Source organism: Capsicum annuum, chromosome 5, assembly GCF_002878395.1.
Source record: "Capsicum annuum cultivar UCD-10X-F1 chromosome 5, UCD10Xv1.1, whole genome shotgun sequence".
In the NCBI taxonomy this organism is placed as follows: Eukaryota; Viridiplantae; Streptophyta; class Magnoliopsida; order Solanales; family Solanaceae; genus Capsicum; species Capsicum annuum.
In genome coordinates, this window is record NC_061115.1 from 113,525,489 (window position 1) to 113,546,366 (window position 20,878).

The window sequence follows — 20,878 nt, forward strand, 5'->3', positions numbered from 1 at the left end:
TTTTGAGGGAATTTGATGAAATATAACATATAATGCTTCTAATAGGCTTTAATATAGGGTTTGGACGAATTTTGGGTGAGGAGGAATGACCAAAATACCCCTAAAAATCAAATAATTCTCGAATCTGTCCTTTGGTGGACTGTTTTGATAGTCTGAAGTAGATCAACCATAACATTTTACTCCGTTATCCAAATTGGATGAAACCAATTTCATTAGAAAGAGGACTCTCATATCTTTTTGTTGATATATAGTATTTCAGCCAGATCATTGTGTAAGATGAGTTATGATCGTTTAAAGTTGGAGCAAAAATACGCAGGCCTCAGTACTTTTTCCTGCACGTTTTACTGCTATTCACGGTTCGATCGGAATGTTCATAACTCGTCGCTCGGGTGTCTGTTTTGGATGGTCCACATATCGTTAGAAAGATTATTCGATACTCTATGCAATGGTGGGTCATAATCTAAGACATTCTATACGAAAAATTTATAATTCATTCTAGAAGATAGAACCCAACACGTTTACGCATAAAATTTCAATGAAAAATTTTCCGAGGTATTACATCATCCCTCCCTTGGAAACATTCATCCTCGAATGACGCTAGACATGCCAAGATTAGATAGGGAATAGAGCATACAGCTGAAACCATTCATTATACTCATCACCACATCGTTTCTCACTCCGAATGCAATATAGAATGCATAAATTCAAGAAACTACAGCTGAACACATAATAAATGGCAGCTGAACTGTTGCAACTTTTATCAAAAGTGCATGATTTAGGAAAGAACGGTACCTTTGCCTTGATCGTAGTTCACGGAAAATAGGTGCGGGTAATTGAATCGCATATCCGCCTCAGCTTCCGAAGTTGCACCCTCAACAGATTGGTTTCGCCATAACATCTTGACCAAGGGAAATTCTTTGTTCCTTAGTCTTCGGACACTGAAATCAAGAATCTCAACAGGAATCTCATCAAAAGAAAGATTTTCTTGAATGCCAGCACTCACAGAGGAATCCACTACCACAGCATTGCTAATATGCTTTCTAAACATGGAGACATGGAATATTGGATGAATAGAGGACAACTCGGAAGGCAACCGACCTCATAAGCTACCTTACCAACACGGCTAAGAATTTTGTAAGAACCAACATAACAGGGACTAAGCTTCCCCTTCTTTCCGAATCTCTTCACCCCCCTCATGGGTGAAATTTTAAGATACACTAGGTCACCAACTTCAAACTCAAGGTCTCTCCGTCTAACATCCGCATATGACTTCTGATGACTCTGTGCAGTTTTCAACCTTTCCCTAATCAACTTAACCTTTTCCATAGCCTCAAATACCGAATCAAGACCACTCGCAGTCGCTTCACCCACCTTGAACCAACCTATGGGTAATCTACACTTCCTCCCATATAAGGCTTCAAACAGAGCCATGCCAATACTAGATTGGAAACTGTTATTGTAAGCAAACTCTATCAACGGTAAGTGATCATCCCAACTTCCCTTAAAGTCAAGTGCACAAGCTCTCAACATATCCTCTAAGGTATGGATATTCCACTCAGCCTGACCATCGGTCTGCGGATGAAAAGCAGAACTCAAAAGCACTTGGGTACCAAGACCCTTCTGAAAAGCCTTCCAAAATTACGAAGTAAACTGAGTACCCCTATCCGAAATGATAGACAAGGGAACTCCATGCAGTTTGACTAGCTCTCAGATATACAATCTAGCGTAATCCTCAGTAGTATATAAAGTATGAACAGGCAAGAAATGAGCAGACTTAGTCAACCTATCAACCATAAACCAAATGGAATCATGATGGCATCAGGAAGGAGGTAAACCAATCACGAAGTTCATATTTATCTTTTCCCACTTCCAGGTGGGACTACTAAACCCTTGCATCATACCACTAGGTCTTTGGTGTTCAACCTTAACCTGTTGGCATGTTGCACACTTAGCTATAAACGCTGCTATATCTTTGTTCATGCCACTCCACCAATAGATTTCCCACAAGTCTCTGTACATCTTGGTGGCACAAGGATGAATAGAATATCGCGCCCCGTGTGCTTCAGCCATAATCCTCTGTCTGAGATCATCAACATTCGGGACACACAATCTACCCTGCAATCTCAACACACAATCTCTCCCTTGGGAGAAAACCTCTACTTTTTGGTCCTTGACTGACTCCTTCAGTCTGACCAAACTAGCATCTAAGTATTGCTTTTCCTTCACTTCCAAAACCAAGGAGGATTCAAAACTACTCTGAACCCCTATACTACCTTCAGCAGAGTCAAAAAACCTAACCCCCAATCTAGCCAAACGGTGTACATCACGAGCCAACTCTTTCTTACCTTCTACCACATATGAACACTACCCATGGACACTCTACTTAGGGCATCCGCCACAACATTGGCCTTGCCCGGATGGTATAGCACACTCATATCATAGTCCTTTAACAAATCTAACCATCATCTCTGCCTAAGATTCAATTCTCTCTGGGTAAACATATACTGCAGACTCTTATGATCAGTGAAAATATCAACATGGACACCATACAAATAGTTTCTCCAGATTTTCAAAGCAAACATAATAGCAGCTAACTCAAGGTCATGGGTGGGGTAATTTTTCTCATAGGATTTCAACTGTCTAGAAGAATAAGCTATTACCTTACCCTTCTGCATCAATATGTAACCCAACCTAACTCTCGAAGCATCACAGTACACCACAAAACCATCAACACCATCAGGCAAAGTCAAAATAGGGGTTGAAGTGAGTCGAGTCTTCAACTCCTGAAAACTCTTGTCACAAGATTTGGACCACAAGAACTTCACTTTCTTTAGGGTCAACTGAGTCATAGGAGACGCTATAGAGGAGAAACCCTCAACAAAATAGCTGTAATAGCCAGCTAAACCCAAGAAACTTCAGATATCAGTCGGAGAAATAGGTCTAGGCTAATTTCTAACAGCTTCGGTCTTTTGGGGATCAACTTTAATACCCTCGGAAGAAATGATATGACTCATAAAAGCAACTGACCTTAGCCAAAACTCATACTTACTGAACTTGGCAAACAACTTGTGATCTCTGAGGGTTTGCAAGACAGTTCGGAGATGATCAGAATGTTCATCCTCACTATGGGAGTACACCAGTATATCATCGATGAACACTATGACAAACATATCTAGATATGGTCTGAACACTTGATTCATAAGGTCCATAAAAGCTGCTGGGGCATTAGTTAACCCAAAAGACATAACAAGAAACTCAAAATGGCCATAACGAGTTCGGAAATCAGTTTTTGGGATGTCACACTCCCTAACTCTGAGTTGATGATAGCTGGAACGAATGTCTATCTTTGAGAAATAACTTGCACCTTGTAATTGGTCAAACAAATCATCTATTCTCGGAAAGGGGTACTTATTTTTTATGGTGACTTTATTTAGTTGCCGGTAATCAATGCACATACACAAAGATCCATCTTTCTTTCTCATAAACAACATAGGAGCACTCCAAGGAGAAACACTGGCCTTATGAAACCCTTATCTAGTAGATCTTTGAGTTGCTCTTTCAAATCCTTAAGTTCTGCAGGGGCCATACGGTAAGAAGGAATAGAAATGGGCTGAGTATCGGGAAGAAGATCAATCCCAAACTCTATCTTTCTATCAGGAGCTATCCCTGGGAGATCATCGAAAATGACATCAGAAAACTCATTGATGACGTTAACAGACTAGAGAGTTAGAGTCTCAGACTTAGTGTCTTTGACTCTAACCAAATGGTAAATACACCCCTTGGAAATAAGCTTTCTAGCTTTGAGGTAAGAGATAAAATGACTTTTGGGTAACACAGAATTCCCAGACCACTCAAACACGGATGCACCCGAAAACCAAAACTTGACCACTCGGGTCCGACAATCAATAGAAGCATAAGAAGAATACAGCCAGTCCATACCCAGAATCACATCAAAATTTACCATGTCTAACTCAATCAGATCAGCCAACAAGGCTCTATGAAGAACGGTAACAGGACACTTTTTATACACTTTCTAGACAATAATTAAATCACCCACTGGGTTAGAAACTAGGATAGGCTTAGGAATAATCTCAGGACTTATTTCAAAATTCACAGCAATCAAAGGTGTAACATATGAGAAACTGGATCTAGGATCCAACAAAGCATACACATCAAATTAAAATATATGAAGCATACCAGTAATAACATCGGAAGTGTCCTCCTATTCCTGGTGAGATGGTAAAGCATAGAAACTATTCTGGCACTGCCCGCCAGCATTGCTAAAAGAGGCGCCCTGAGCTGGGGCTGGGCGAGTCGCTGGAACTGGAGCACTTATAGTCTAAGTTTGGGTCTGAGGGCGATAGTCACGATGCCCTTGTCCATCCTGTGGACAATCTCTAACTCTGTGACCCATGTCACCACATCGAAAACAACCCCTCTTCTCACCCCAACACTCACCCGAATGAGCCCTACCACACTTAGGACAAAGGGGACGATTTGGCTTACTGCCAGCACTATACTGGGACCTGGATGCATATGACCTGCTACCTTCCTCCTACCTACCTCTAGGAGCGGGAGCACTAGAAGATGATGGTGCTGGCATAGACGAACGATCCTGATACTGAGGGCGACTCCCTCCCTGTGATCTAGTCTGACCCTGTCCGTGCTGCTCGGACCTAGCTCTCTTATTCTCTCTCATTCTATCTCTCTCTTTAATCTTGTCTGCCTCAATCTATTGGGCATGAGTCATCAAAGATTCATCTCACTATTTAGCATAGCAGACCTACACTCCTTAACAACATAACTAGACACTCCAGTCATAAACTTACTTATACTAGCTTGATTATCAGCCACTAAGTCAGGAGCATACTTCGCCAACTGATTAAACTTTAGACAGTACTCCCTAACAGTCATAGAGCCCTATCGCAGGTTCATAAACTCTTCCACCTTCACCTCCATCATCTCCAAAGGGAAAAACTTATCCAAGAATGCATCCTGGAACTCTTGCCAAGTGTTAGGGATAGCTCCCTCATCTCTACCTTTCCTCCAAAAAACAACCCAGTCATAAGCAAGGTCTTTCAACCTATACGTAGCTAAATCCAAACTACGTTCCTCAGATACATGCATCACCGGAGTAATCTTCTGCACCTCTTCTAAAAACAACCGTGGATCCTCATCAGACTTGGACCCATAGAATTCCGGCGGATTCATCCGCATGAAGTCACGGATCTTGGCAGCAGCTGAATCACCTCCCTACTACTGTGGAGCCAGGGCTGAGTTGGCCTGAACATTTGTAGTAACAGCTTGGGCCAGCGCTTGAAAGGCTACCCAAAATTCATCATGAGACACATTTTCATTCAATGGGTCAGCGGGTTAAGGTTGCTGACCATCATTATTTCTTCTCGCTCAACATGGAGGCATATTTTTAAAAGAGGAGAGCACGAATCAATAGCAGAGAGAGACACTTTAAGTACAATAGACTTCTGAAAGAAAGAATCACACTTTTTCCTAAAACGTCTTGTAGCCTCTTGCTCATAGATGTGGTGCACTACACACCGATGATTAAGACTCTACTTAACGCGGCTTGTCAGACTCCCTAGGACACCTTAAAACCTTAGGCTTCGATACCAAGTTTGTAATGCCCCAGAAAATGGGTCCCGAAGCGTCACACGGTGCTTAAGGTTACCAGTAGCCCCAAGCTAACCCTTTGAGCCATTTTCATTCAGTTCAACATAAATCAAAGGGGTTTCCATAAATAACCCTCATATATCAACCGAGTAATCATCATCCAAGAATAAAAGAATTTCAAAAAGATAACAAAATATGACTTATTAGACAGCTCCCAACATTTATACTAGTCTGACAAGCCTCTAAGAAAATCAATAAAACCAGCGAGCCATTGAGACATGCCCCAACTGACTCATACTCAGTTATTAAATGTAAACAATTCCGTGAAACCAATATCAAACATCACGTCCTCGGAACATGAGGACTCACCACAACAGAGGATGTAGAACAGTGTGCTCGAAGAATCACTGTCGAACCTAGAACTGAGCACCTAAACCTATATTTTGAGAAAATACAGCCCATATCCAAAGATGTAGGTCAGTACCATGGAAAGGAACTGAGTATATGGGGGTGTATGCAGTTGTATAAACATCATCATCATAAATATTTATAAGAAATATGCAGGATGTATGAAAGAATCACATAGCCCGAAGAAAATCACCATAATCATGAGAGGATGAAATAAGTACAATAACACATGTGAGTCATCATATAATTTGTCAATCACTTTCAGTTTATCAAGAATATCAATTCTCATAATGTAAATATCATTTATATCTTTTGAAAGAATAACTTTCACAATTCCACTTTCAAATCACTTCACTATTCACCATAGACATAAGGAAACACACACACACTGGGAGATCCTATAACCGACATAAACTATGTGAGCTACATGGAGTCCAATGTACAACCCACGTTGGGGAGAGCCGCCCTATCCTTACCATCGGAGTAGGACTATCGATACCAAATCCACATAAACTAGTGATCACTATATAAATCAGCCTCAGGCTCACTCCTATGGGGGCACGTAGTTCTAGGGAAGTAAGGTCGCTTTATACCTCCCACTCGATGCTAAAGATTTCTCCTGGACTTAGCTCAAATCATTTCAAAAACAATCCACAACAAAACGATTTCAGTAATATATAAATATACATTGGGAGCCATCATGCTTCCCATCTATCAAAATCAACCACGTTGTGGATTTCTTTCACACTCGAGTTCAAAACAACTCCATTAAGACCAAAAGGTCAAATCATTCAAAATATCTCAAATATTCAACATCAACATGCTTATAACACACACTTTCTCAAAAAAAAATCAATTTCCAATGAGGATTCACAACCCAAATATCAAAATCATGATAAATATCATTCAAGATTCATGCTTTATATCACCACATATGTAAAATCATCTTTCAAAATCATAAACATCAAGATTTCATAATAATCATCATAAGATATGAGTTCATGATAAACCCTTGTGATGTTTGTGGTGGATTTCCTAATGCGTTCTGAGCTGAGTCTGGGAGGAGTATTTAGCACCGAGCGGAAAATGTGGTATTTCTTAGAAACTACGTGCCACCGTAGGATTGATGTTGATAATTGTGGGCCAGAGGACAAGTATGGGATTGGGATAGTGAAATTGAGGTTGTACTCCCTGGCAAGAGTACGACGCTCCCACCAATGTGAGGTTCTCTCCTTAGAAGGGAAAAACGTTGGACTCCATGTTGCTTACATGGTTTAGTTTATATCGGTTATAAAAAACTCTCAAGTCCATAAGAGTTTAAGTTTCCTGAGTTACCGAGTCACTCTAAGTCATGATTTAAAGAGTTTGAGTTGAGTATAATGATTTATGAGATATATAATGCTTGCATTACTATTGATGATTTATAAGGAATATATTTCAATTAATTCAAGCAAAGAAAGTCATTATCTTCAGGATGTATGATTTTCAAAATCATTTATGATATTATTTATAATGTTGCATTGCACCCCCACATACTCAGTACATTCCTTAAAGTACTGACCCCCCATATATTTCTATATGCTACAGTGCCTTATAATGTAGGTGCAAGTTGTAGCGCAGATACCGCATTTAGTCAGTCCGCCGCTCCCAGTCAGCAGGTGATGAGTCCTTTTGATTAGAGGGATTGAGTTGGTTATACAGTTCAAGAAGTATTGTATTTTGTTAGTTTAGTCGTATTGATCTTGGATAGTTGGGATTCATGACTCGGCTATTTGAAGTCAGTACCAGTAGAGGCTTCATAGACGGTCAGTAGAAGTTGATGTTTATAGTTTTAGTTTTGTTTGGTAAAAGTAGAGTTGTAATCTTGTAAAGTTCGTATTTATATTGATCAATTTCAGAGAAGTTCTATATTTTCACTGATTTAATATAGATTTAAGAATTTTATCCAATTGCTTATGAGTTATGCCAGTAGGAGGGTTAGCTTGGGCTTACTTGTATCCCTAAGCACCGTGTGACGTCTCGGGACTAAATTTTAGGGTGTTACACCTTTATCTAATATATCTCTAAGCTACTTCTTTCACTCCTTAAGTTTGGCTAGATCCATGCAATATGGAGGGATAAAGATGGGTTGAGTATTAGGAAAAAGATCAATACAGAACTCTATTTCTCTATTTGGAGGTACCTGGCAGATCTTTTGGGAAAACCTTCAAAAAATCATTGACTAAAAGGAATAATTGAACTATTGGGGATTCAAATTTAATATCTTTGACTTGAAAAGAGTGGTAAATACACCCTTTTGATATTAATTTCCTGGCCTTAACATAGGAGATGAAACAACCTTTGGGAGACAAAAAATTACCCTCTCACTAAAATAATGTCTCATCTGGAAATCAAAACTTTACTATGCGGATGCGACAATCTATTGATGCATAGCATGAATAGAGCCAATCCACATCCAGAATAACATCATAAATCTACCATTTCTAACTCTATTAAATCCGCTAGTTTGACTTTATGGAGGACGATAATAGGACACTTTCTATAGACTCGTCTAGTGATAACTGATTCACCCACTGGGGTAGAGACTGATAAGGGTTTGGGATGGTTTTCAGGGCTTACCTTAAACTTTATAGCAACCAGTAGAGTTACATATAAGAGATTTGATCCTAGGTCTAACAATAAATATACAATAAGGTATAAGAAATGAAGCATACCAGTGACAATATCTGGTGATATCTCTTATTCCTGACGGAATAAAAAAGCATAGAAATGATTCTCACACTGACCATCACCAATATTGGATGATACACCTTACGGAGATATTGGGTGGCCTGACTGAGATACTGAATTTGTAGCTAGAGTTTTAGGACGAACATCCTTAATTCCTTGCTTAGCATACGAACACTCCTTGATCTTGTGGCCCAACCTTCCAAAACCATAGCAACCCTCTTTCCTACCAAACACTCACCAAGATATATCCTATCACACTTTATATATGTCGGATAGCTGGGCCTCCCGACCATACTATTCTAAGACGAGAAATTCAAAGTCATTCCCCACTCTTTCCTTGTCCTGGGTGTAGGGGAACTGGCTGAGGATGGTGCAGGCAATGATGAGTGACCCTGAAACTGCGAATGAATTCCTCCACCAAACCTTTGTTGACTATACACAAACTATCCATTCCTAGATATTTTGTTCTTCTTTTCTCTTTCCTTCAACTTATCTACCTCAATCTGTCGCACATGTATTATCAACTGAGCAATATACTTATCTCTGATTAGCATGGTAGTCTGACACTCTTTTACCATAAAATCTGATACCCAGTAACAAATTTACTCGTATGATCTCTAGATTCAGATAACAACTTTGGGGCATACTTATCTAGTTGAGTAAACTTAAGGTAGTATTCCTTCACAATCACAGAATCTTGCCTCAAGCTCATAAACTCCTTCACCATGGCCTCCATCATCTCACGAGGAAAGAATCTATCCAAAAAATCACTTTGAAACACCTACCAACTCATTGGAGCTGAATTCTCTCCCTACTATCCTTCCACTTAATGACCCAATCATAAGAAACATCCTTCAAATGATAAGATACCAGTTCCACACTCTCCTCTTCTATAACATGCATGATTTGAGTAATATTTCTTATCTCACCAATAAAGAGTTAAGGTTCCTCACCCACCTTTGACCCGTGGAACTCAGGTGGACCCATCCTCACAAAATTCTAAATCCTTATTGCAGCTAAGTTACCATTTTGTAGAAGTGGGACTGCTACTTTTTGGTTTCCCTGAACATTAGCATTCACATCTTGGTCCAATACTTGAAAGGCAATATCAAATTCCATATGTGAGACAATTTTATTTAGAGGATCTGTGTGTACTAGTGGTGGTTAATCACCATTTTTGTAGGTGTTAGCTCGATGATGAGGTATATTCTATCATATGAGATCACAAATTAAGGAAGATAGAGATATCTTCAAGCACGATAGGTCATGAAATAAAAGTTGATTCCTAACTCTTCCCATAGCCTCTTACTCATAAATGTGGCAGACTTCACACTCACGATCAAGACTCAATGTAATGCATCTTTTCTAACTCTCTAGGACCCTTTAAAACCATAGGCTCTAATACCAAGTTTGTAATACCTGAGGAGTACCCTATGGACGTCGCACAGTGCCCAGGGCTTTGAATAGCCCCAAGATAACCCTTGACATTGATATAGTTTGAAACTCTTATGAGAAGTGAACTAACATATGCATATAATTACGGGTGGAAATAACTTAAAACATCATTCTCAACAAGACTCTACTACTAACTAGAGAGCCACTAGGACAGACCCCAACTGACCCGACTATAAAATAAAATCGACTAAAGTAACATTCATAAATGATTAAGAAGCTGATAAGTTACGTCCTTGAAATATGAGCACTCACCAAATGTCGATATGCAGAAAGTGATGCCCCTAATCAATCGTGTTGTTGGAAATGAGCACTATAACTTACATTATAAGACAATGTATGACATAAACATAAATGTGTGGGTTAGTACTTTGGAATGTACTGAGTATATTGGGGTGAATGCATAAGTAAAACAAGAACTAAATATATTTTCAAATCATGCATGATAAGTGTAAAGGTCTCATTTTGGACATAAATAAAACTAAAAATTGTATGATGATTAAACATGAAAAATAAAGTATAATGAATGATCTTAGTGAGCAATTACACTTAGTTTCTAAAATCTTTCCTTTTAGTCTTTCTTATGGGAGATTCTTCTAACTGGAATAAACCAAAGCTATCATGGAGTCCAATGTCTTTCCCACATTGAGGAGAGCGGTTCTACCCTTACCATCATAATAGAAGCTTAACTTAAGTGATCACTATACTTCATCCATATTGGGAAATGTCGACACTCCCTGAAGAGGTCTTTTAAACCTACGTTGGCTAGTAGTTTCCAAGAATTTAGGATACACCATCCACATTCCCTTCTTGGTGCTAAATACTACTCCCAAAAATATATATATAGGCTCATACTTAATAAATCCACCTTAAAATAGCATAAGGTTTTATAGACTAAAAAACCAATTATGCTTCTCTTTACTTAAATCATAATTAGAAGGAATACTTGTAGATTTCATGTCTTATCTTATATAAAACGATCAACTGAACTTTAATCATATTGTATTACATGTAACTGAAGCTTAAAACTTAAGTTTCTTGTAAACTCAGTGCTTATGCTTAAGGCTTGAAAATTCATACTTTTTTTCATAAAGCTTATGACAAAGTATCATGACCAATACTTACATTGTAAACCTTTTATCAAAATTTCAAGTCAACTAATGAAATTTAAGTCATAATAGTATCTTAAAAGTCAAAACATGAATAGATGAAAACTCTTATACACTTAAATCCTTCAATCATATGATAATGTTATGCTTCAAGAATATGAGAACTTGGGTATGAACTCTAACTAAAAAATGTAATTCAACCTTAAAGATAAATTTTTTCGAGGGCAAGGATGAAAGAGTATCCTTTTTCAAAACCCCACATACCTGGATTTACTTGACTTGTGAAGAGAACTTGAACATAGAGACTTAAGAGATGTCTTTATAGAAGAAAACCCTAGTCTTATTTTTCTTATGGATACAAGGAGAAAGAGTGTTGTTAATTAGTTGAAAGTAGGGGAAAATAATGCCTCTTCTTAGGTTATAATTCGTGGATTGTAAGTTTTAAGAGAGGTAAAGATCAAAAAGGGCCCTCAATTAAACTTATAGAAACTTGACCATCGGTCATAATGAGTCATTTCACGACTTATAATATCTGTTTACGAGTTTACCTAGTGACTCATAACCTTAGTAGAAATAAAAAAAGTATGTACTGGTTTGGATATGAGTCATACCCTACGACTCGTAACATGTCACTATGACTTATAGCAACCTCTCATAACCTAGACAAAAACTTAGAGGACCTATCCTACTGATCTCATGACTCATCTTATAAACTTGTAACATCAAGTGAAGACTACTAGGGTTGATTCATCATGTAACCAGAAAATTTAGGCCTTTCTACTGAGTTGGTCACGACTGGACTATACAATTCCTATGGTCTTTTAATGACTTTTAGGGTAGATTCGTACCTAAAATACTACTTTAATCATTTCAAATTATTTTGGTTACGACTACATTATACAACTCGTGATGAGTCTTCACCACTTGACGAATGAGTCACAGGCTCTACAGTGACCTTGAAAGCACAGGGTATTACATGAACTTACCAACCTTAATGACAACATCCTCTATTATTTCTTCAGGGACCACTTTGGTTTTATCTACCATCTATAACACAACTAAATTGGTCCTTGACTTTCCCAAACCCAATGATTTAAACATGGTAAGGGAATTCAAATTGATTCTTGCCCCTAAATAACTCAAAGCTTAAACAACATCACTTTCACCTATTTGTATGGGGAGGGTAAAACTCCAGGTTCCTTGAGTTTTTTTTCGCATCTTTCTCATAATCATAAAATTGCACTCTTGAATAAGTTATATAGTCTTGATATCATCTAGCATCCTTTTATTCATCACATATCCTTTAGATACTTAGCGTATTTAGGCATTTCCTATGAAATATTTTAAAAAAGAAAGATTAGTATGAAGTTCTTTGAATTTGTCAAAGATATTTTTAAAAGAAGCATCCTCTTTAGCATTTTTATGCTTTGGAGGGAATGGTGTGTGGTCTATTTATAGGTTTCTCAGTTGACATTTCATTTGGATACTCAGACTTCTCTTTTTTGTCATCTTCTTTGGATTCAACTTTCTTTTTAGTTTGCTTAAGTATGAACAACTCTTCTTGCACCACATGATTTTTCTTTGGAAGTGAATCAATCAAATCTAAATCACTCCTCAAGGTGATTTCCATAAATTTCTTTGGATTTTGATTTGTATCACTAGGCAAACCCCCTTGAGGTCTTGTATTTTTTGCTTGAGGTAACTAATCCATTTGTTTCATCTCTACAACCATTTGTTCTAGGTTTTTCAAAAAAAATCAAAGTCTCTTCTATATTTTTAGAGAAAGTGTTATTTTGAATGCCCTGCTAATACTGAAGCTACTGAGGTTAACTCTGATTATTGCCCTGAAAGTAGTTGGACAGACTGTGTCGGTTATGATTATTGGCATTACCATAATTCTGATTCTTTTTGTACATTACCTATAAAATCAATGGACTTCAAATTTGATCCACATAAATCAGTAGAGTGACCAATACTATCACAAATTTCACACCAAGACTAAAATTTTTAAACCACATTTATTTAGGCCTAGGTAGATCCATACTCAACTTATTGAATTAAGTTATTACCTATTTCTAAAAAGTGGCCAATTATGAATCCAATGTTATGCTACTATCTACCTCGATCGTACCTATAGGATTATTCACCATACTTCTAGATACATCTCCTGCCAGTCTGTATTACCTTGTGTGATATGGTTATAGAGAGTATACAACTCATTATAGGTTTTCTATAAAACTTGACCACCTACTGCTGATTCTAGCAAAATCTATGTGTTATGGTTAAGATTTTCAACAAAAATATAAGTTAATACCTTATTTGTCTATTGGTAATGTTGGGAATCTCTAAGATGATACTTGAATCTCTCCCATGCATGATAGAGATTTTTTCATTTGGCTTCTAGATGAAACTTAAAATCTCACTCCTCAAACTTGTAGTTTTTCCATATGGAAAAAATTGAATAAGGAACTTCTTTGCTAAGTGGTCCCAAGTTGTGATTTAATTTGAAGGTTCTACCTTCAACCATTTCTTTGTTGAACCTAAGAGTGAGAATAGGAAAAAGGTGAGCCTCACATTATCTGTGGAGACTGTTGTTGGAATGAATGTGTCACTAATCAATATAAAATTTTTAAAGTGAAAATGCGTAGAATCATGTGGAAGTCTTGTAAATTATCTGCTTAGGTGCAGTAACAGCATCGTGTTTTGTTTAAGCTCAAATCTTCCTCCTGTATTTGATGAACAAATAATGACGGTTACATTAGTTACACGAGGGATTGCCACTTTGTGCACTGTCCTACGGGATAATTGTTCATCACTTATTGATAAAGGAATGATCTCTCCTTATTGAACTTGCAGAATCGGATAGAAAAGCGCTACTGCTTACCATAATTGATGCAAGCGTCGCGTAGGTTCATCTTCTTGTTCAACTAATTCCCTTGCTCTTGCTAGCTTTCTTAATATTCAAACCTATACTAGCAAATTTAGTAGCTAAGATGAAGTTGTTAGCACTTATAAAAAAATAGTAAGACTAAAAATTAGAAAGTTGTCAACTGTTCCATAAACTTATTGCGTCTAACCATACACATTACTGTACGTAGGTGTGCAAGGGATAAAGTGGATCTTGCAAGCCGAATATCTATTCCACAGGGACTTGGTATTTAGTAGACAATCTAATTCAAGTATTACTATTAAAGTTAAATAAGTGTGATCGGTAACCAATGAGAATTTGAATTTTGTTAGATAAAGGTAACAATGAACAATAACGAAAATTAAAAGTGTTTTAAATAATAATTAGGAGAGTTCCAGGGAAAAGTCATCTTGAACAATCATGCTAAGCTATGCAATCTCATTGATTAAGTTATGGTCACGACCCAAACTATCAGATTGTGAGAACCCCTACTCTAATCCATATAGATAGGAGAACTCCTTATCACTCATTCAACATAACTTGAGGAAAACTTTATTAATCAAAACTAATCAACTAACAATACATAAAAAAACTATCTTAGTATCTAGTCTAAAGAGGTACAAGAGCTACTAAGAGAAAAGTATACAAGATAAAACTTCCAATAAGAGTGAGAAAGTAACGCAACGGTAAAGAAACCATCATTGATTCCTAAAAAAGACTATACCTAAAAGAGAGTATAGTAAGCATAGCATCAATATGAATCACACGTACTAGTAAGCCTCATCTATTTACAAACATCAGGTTACCAAAATATAACAAAACTATTAAAAGAAATAAGAATGCTCTTAACTGCATTATCCCACCTCAAAAGGTTACTTTACACCCCCGCACTAACCTCTGTTCATAAATCCTGAGATAACACTTTATTCTTTTTCCATGACAAAAACCACCAAGCCTAGCCTTACACTGATAATTGACATAACTCCTAGAGGATAACTACAACAAGGGAAAAGCCCAGGTCAAAATACTAACAAATCACCAATCCTACCAGGGCAAGGCACACCTGGGCATATGACCTGTCTACTCGACTTCCAAGTTATCAAATTACATTCATCCCATAACTATATATCTTTCCCTCTTATCCCACTAACATAGAACTCTTTAATCCATCCCAAATTCATATGAACTTCCATCACCAAAGGTAACCTAATAAGTCAACCCTAATAAGAATTAAGAATTAAGTGTAGGTGGTTCGTACTTATTAAACTATAATGCCCTAGGTTATCCCATACCCAAGCCGACATACACTCAGCATAAAAGCAACAATCAACAACTAGGATTAGAATCATATGTCGACCAAATATCACCTAGTCATTTTCAATTAAGCCACACCAATACATGTAAACAATTATATAGTTAAATCATAACCAACTCAAAAACCCTGACTGTAACTATATCCAACATATGAATAGTACACAAATAACATAAACTCTTAAATATGTAAACATATATCAAGCATATAAGCATAGTCCTCGATTCACTTATGGAACCATCAAATTCACCTAAACCTCATAGAACCATCAAATTCACCTAAACCTCATACATGCATAATATGAGTGATACATCCACCCTCTATATATGACCTGAAGGGGACAATTATTGTCCATGTACTAAATCCCAAATATGAGCGTCTTCCAGCCTTATTTCACCAAGAACCTATGAGAACATTCTAATTACTGAACATTCTAAATTTAATAAAGAGATAAGTCAAGTAATATTAAAACCATTTACATTAACCAACCAAACAAATAACATATGAAAATTATGTTGCCTAAAACTACACCTCCAAGAAGTATAATGTAATCTCTATAAAATATATCACCCAACAAAGGTTAGAATCAAACCCACAGGGAATAGGCAAAAAAATCTCGCAAGAATTTGTTTAAGTAGCCAAAAAAATACAAAAAGTAAATGGGGGGATTTTGTGAGAACGGTATCAAAAGTAACAAATCTTGGTTTCTTTGGTTAAAATAAATATGAGAAGAATACTAGGATAGTGTTCCCCTATAATGACCCTTCAGGTCATTTTCTATATTTCTGCTTATTTTTATTATTAGAGCTTTTTCATAGCTGCCCCAAGTAATTTATGACTTGCTAGGACTGATAGTTTGGTCACCGTACAGTTCGTTTGGTTTTTACAGCCAATTTCCTATTTAGAAGTCTTTGCTGGTTACCAGGCAAAAACTTTAGTAAAATAGCCTCATATAAAAATTTTGACTATAAAAATACCTCCAAAATATTGATCTTAGGATAGGTAGACCTTTGCTTTGAGTCTCGAGACAGTCAAGCTCATTTTGACATTTTGGTAGGAAAGTTGAGAAATTGAAAATATAGGTTTAGGACCCATATTTGGTTGAAACGACCTCGAATGGAAATTATAAGTTTGTCATAGCATTTAGAGCATTGAATTTAGTATGATTACATAGTTTGTTTGCATATACAGGATTCTGAATGAATATTGAGCACCTAATAGAGCCCAATTTGGATTTGGAAAATTTGATACACCAGGTTTTCTGGTGCACTGGGATAGAGGCACTTTGGACAGCGATCGTGAATCACTTTACAGAGGAGAAGCCATGATTTTGAAGTGATTTCATGAGCAGAAACCACGTGTGCAGTGCCAAAATGGTGTGATCCCAGGTTTAGGTCCACGATAGCAGGACCCGAGTACGTGGTATAGGTATAAATAGGCCCCAAAGTTGAGAATTCAATAATTTCTCACCCCATTCTTGAGAGCATAAAAACTACATAGTGTGATAGATTAAATTTGAGAATTGTGGGTGACTTAGAAGCTTGATTATTATTTATTTTTGTGATTATCTTCCCATTTGAGGTAAGAATTCATCCTTTTCCTTGTGAAACTTCTTGATTTCTTACTCAAAACCCTAAAATATCTACTTTTACCCATTTTGAGGGTAATGATTCCTTGAGCTTTGGAGTATGTTGGGTTGGTTTTGAAAATGCAATTTTTGTAAGTGGGACCCACATGGGGTTTTGATATAATTCTTTGGACCAAAAGAACAACAGTGCAATACGGGTATTGATATTTTTATACTAACGAGTAGAATGTATTTTTGATAGCTTGGAATCTTTAGAAGGCCTCTTAGAAGGGAAAAATGGTGATTTGCTGGTTCATTGAGCTTTCTTCGACATCGTGTTAGGCTAGATATATTCCTTGTTAGATTGAGCTATCTCATAGTATTCTTATGATATTATGTTATATTTGAAATCGTAAAGTTGAAACACTTGACTTGTTCCTCGTGGCTTAGGTGAATTGGACTTCATTACTCATGTTTTGAATGAGAATTCCTTAGATTATTCAAGGTAGATAAGAATGATTTAGATACTCATGATTAGGGTAAATTATCCTTAGTTTCTTGCGATATTAAAGGTTTCCATAGTTTCCATTTGACTTAGTTAAAGAGCTTAAGAAGAATCTCTACCTTAAGGATAATTGTCGCTTGCTATACATCTAAGAGTGCATTTAGATACCACAGCCTAGTTTGGGGCAGTATTTAACTTATAATGTAATTCAGGGATTTAGAAGTGGGCCCTTCGACCCACTTTAAGTCAAGATTGATGATTACTTCTTATACGCTTATTGAATACCTAGAGAATACCTTTTCACAAAATATTGAGGAACCTTAGCACGTGATGGTTATGGTGATGAGGATATTAAAGCTATGCTCATGGACTAGTTAATTTGATTATCGATTATATTATGTTAAGGCATTGATTATGCTATGTTAAGTGGTTGGTTATGCTATGACTAACCTTTGGGTAAGGCCATGATAAACTAGTGTGTATGATTTTAAAAAGGCCTTGATGATGATGAATGTTAAGCCATCACCTATGCCATTGATAAGTTTTGCATATGATATTGCTTATGCTTATGCTAAGAAATTATGCTAGTAATCATGCTAGAAAACATCCCTATTGATGAAATTAGAAATTATTCCATGAATTATGTTAGAGATCATGATTATTGATTATATGGGGAGTTATGCTATTAATTATTCTTGAAACCATGATACTTGATTGTATGATCACTTATGTTATTAATTTTGCCACTAACTATGATGATGTGGCTACTGGTTTGAGTCAGGATATTATGATTATATTTATATTAATACCAGTAACGACCGGGGTATATCGTGATAATATATTGATACCTAGCTAGGTCGGAGGATATCGTGATAATATATTGATACCCGACATGGCCAGTGGATATTATGATGAAATAGTGATACCCAATAAGGTTGGAGGATATTATGATGATATATTGATATTCGATAAGATCAAAGGATGATTATAATGATATATATTTATACCTGACAAGGCCGGATAATAACTATAATAATATATACCTAGCAATGTTGGAGGATGTTTATAATGATGCATTGATACTCGACAAGGCCAGAGGATGACTATATTGAGATACCTATGTGTACATCTACCAATTTGAGTCTGGCTATGACCTATATATGGCAATTATATACATACATATATATATATATATATATATTATTTAGGTATGATATTGATATTAGGGATACTGGTTATTCCCCGCATGCGTTACATATTTATAAAGTGGTATAGTTGATGATTAGATCTAAATATGAAATAGTGATGGATATTGTTTAAGTGACAAATAATGACAAGTTTATAATCAAGGATTAGTTGGTAAATAAGGTTAGTGGATAAATGATGGTTATCTAAGAAATGGTGATTAGTGATTATGTGGTGAATAGTTGTTTAAATGAGGACTAGAAGTTATATAATGACTATTTATTAAATGAATTAGTTAATAAGAAATTGTTAGCCAATAGTTGGTGACTAGTGAGTATCGATGATAAGATTGTTAAATGATGGTAACATTATGAAATCTAGAAACATTATTAAATGTTTGTAATTGATCTAGTGGTGATAGATTATGGAATTCTCTACTTCTACAAAACCCAGAATCTCAAATTAATAATCACTGTAAAATCCAAGATCAAAAGTTGAATCTCAAAATCAATATAGTGTTGTGAATGTAAAGAGTGTGTAAAGTAATACAAAGACATCAAAAGTGTATTTATATACATCAGAACCCTAAAAATCAAAACCAAAACAAATAAGGAAAACTGGGTCGGAGACTGCTTACGAATCTACTTATGGGTTGTAAGTGGTACTATAGACCCCTAGGTGGGTCGTAAGTGTCAGACCAAATTAGAAGGCTACAAAACACCACCTACAACGACACGTTCAGGGGTCGTAAGAGGTACTTATGACCCATAAGTGACCCCATAGTAACCCTCAGATAATTCTTCAAAATTTCGTTTCTCAGAACACGTTTCTTCTAATGCTTACGAGGCCACTTACAGAGACCATAAGTGGTACTCAAGGACCGTAAGTGGGATATTTAGCATACTTCACTTTCTTTTATTTTTTTCATCTCCAGAACCTAGTTTTCTACAAAACAAACATAAAAACACATCATATCTAACAAAATTGACCTAAGCACTTGCATATTTTTTTATTTTAAGCATCGAAAGTGACATGAAATCATGGCACATGAACACCCTCAACTTAGAACGTCTGTATGTCCTCGGGAAACAATCACATAACAAAACAACATAATGCTAAACTAAGAGAAACCTAAGGCACCTATGGCAGTCAACTCAATTTTAGCTTAAAATATTTCCACCTCCTATTTCCAACTTTTCAAAACCAAGTGTGTTGATCTACATAGCTCAATAATGTGACACAAAGGATTCAAACTTATGGCATTATGTTAGAAACAATCAATCACGCAAACCTACAGTATACACTACCCAAACAAATTAGTAACCATCAACACAACCCATGTACCCTCACAAAAAAAAGTTCCGATCTCATAGTGTGATCATACATGTCAATACAGTGACAATATTGAGACACTCACACTCATAAAAGAAGTTCCAATCAATGTGCATAGAATACAATAGGCTTGCCCTTATTTTCTTTACCTTAGCCTTTTAGACTGTTGAGCTAGGATCACTAGAGGAATTTATTTGGCTTGTAACGTAGGCTTGGAGGCTAGTATGGTACATTTGGAAACTAGTGACTCACCCTCCTCGACATGATAATTACACTTAGGGTCCACTTCTCAACTAATTTCTTTTTATTTCTCCGTTATTTCTCTCTTTTCTCTTTTATTGCTTATTAAGGTTAGGTGCAGTTTCATTATTCTCTTCTTTATTTTTTCCCACAGTTCCAGTTTTAATATCAATCTTCAGAAGTCAAGACCGTGTGGTACAGTCGTCTATCTCAATAAGGAACTCAGATAGTTCCATTGATTCATGGAACATCCCGTCAGATAGGCTTAGCCTCATATACGGATGCTTACTATCATATTTAAAGATCTCCCATTAGAGAGGCTTGATCTCAGTCTCAGATCATGTTGAATATTCTTATTATTAGATTTAAAGATCTCCCGTCAGATAGGCTTGGTCTCCTTCTTAGAATTTGTTAAGTATTCTTATTGTCAGATTCAGATATAATTCTATTTTCTTATCATTGATAAAGCTTCCGATATTATCTGTTAGAAAAGTTAAATATC

At 36.5% G+C, this 20,878-nt stretch overlaps 1 non-coding gene across 1 annotated transcript; it reads left to right on the plus strand.

Moving 5' to 3' along the window:
• The first annotated feature begins 13,651 nt into the window (after window positions 1–13,651).
• LOC124899085 lies at window positions 13,652–13,760 on the plus strand. Its single transcript, XR_007056223.1, has one exon. It is a non-coding gene; the product is annotated as a small nucleolar RNA R71 (small nucleolar RNA).
• The last annotated feature ends 7,118 nt before the right edge of the window (window positions 13,761–20,878 follow it).